The following is a 1,336-nucleotide window of genomic DNA, read 5'->3' as shown; positions in this document are numbered from 1 at the left end:
AACTAATATTATCGCTTTCATTTGTACAAGGGTCTTAATCAAACAACAATTCGCCAATATTTAAACAGAATTGAAGAACAAGGATTCAGTATCGTCTGAAAAGTTAACAAAATGTTTTGTAATTTTCAACATCATATTTTCCTTTTTGCACTATAGTGCATTGTATAACATCAAACGATTTTATGACATGTATTGAAGTTTGGTACTGAGATTTCCTCATATTCTGAGATCGATTCGTTCACTTCTCGGTGCTTTTTGGTCAATATTTTACTTATGATGTTCAAAAGTTTGATTTTATAAAACGGTGATAGTGATTTTAGTAAAGGATGACTTCAAGATGTTTTGATATTGCAATGACTCTGTTCTTTCAGATTTGACTTTAAAAAGCGGTTAATTTTATAATGAAGTGATTTTATTAGTGGCGGGTACTGTACCGAGAAAAGACAAATAGAAAGTAGTCTATAAATATACACTATTGTTTTTTTTTTTTGGCATCAATTTATTTTTGACAATACAGAGTGAATGGGTGCGAATGTCATAAAAAGTTATTCAATCACTTGTTTTTTATGATAAAGTAAAAAGTAAAGTGATCTGTCACAAAGTATCGAATGCAAAATTAGTCTCTACCTATCTATATGGTGAAAAATTTATAAATTATTGGGAACCACTACTGAATAAAAGCCGTTAATTTTACAGCAGAAAGCCAGTCTCGATATTATCACACATAATTTTCATTAAACTAATCAGATTGATTAATGCCTGAAAGTTCAGTTCAGAAGTTATTAATCTTCAGAGATGAAATGAGGTAACATCGTTCATTCAAATTAGCAAAGCTTATGAAAGCAATTTACGTAAGCAACTTGCCATTTTCTGTTAATGTATTAATGAATATTTGCTTGACGATTTTACTGTCAATATTTACTTAAAACTTATGAAAAAATACAAAACAGTGGGATATTTTCCTAGGAGCAGTCATCAAAGTCACTTTCAAGTCGTTTTAAAATAATTTAATATGTACTAGCAATTAAAATGAATGCCACAACTGATAAGAATAATTTAAGATTATTCTTAATCGTAAAAGAAAGGTTAATGTAAAGTGGTACATATCGTATGCAGGTGGCAGAGTGGTGCTGTGGAAAAGTGTTGGCCTCTTATGGTTATGGGTTCAGACTCGGTCCAGTCATGGATAATCAAGATTCAGAACATTGCCTGCAACCATACGTTGGTTTATGCGACGTGTAAAATATCTTTGAGCGTTTATTCGGCTTAGATATTATGTGTCTTGTGAGTATTATACTTGAAGCACCCAACTAAGAAAACCCCCATCTTAGAAGAA

Source organism: Uloborus diversus, chromosome 5, assembly GCF_026930045.1.
Source record: "Uloborus diversus isolate 005 chromosome 5, Udiv.v.3.1, whole genome shotgun sequence".
NCBI classification, from domain to species: Eukaryota; Metazoa; Arthropoda; class Arachnida; order Araneae; family Uloboridae; genus Uloborus; species Uloborus diversus.
Note: the sequence above shows the minus strand (reverse complement) of the source record.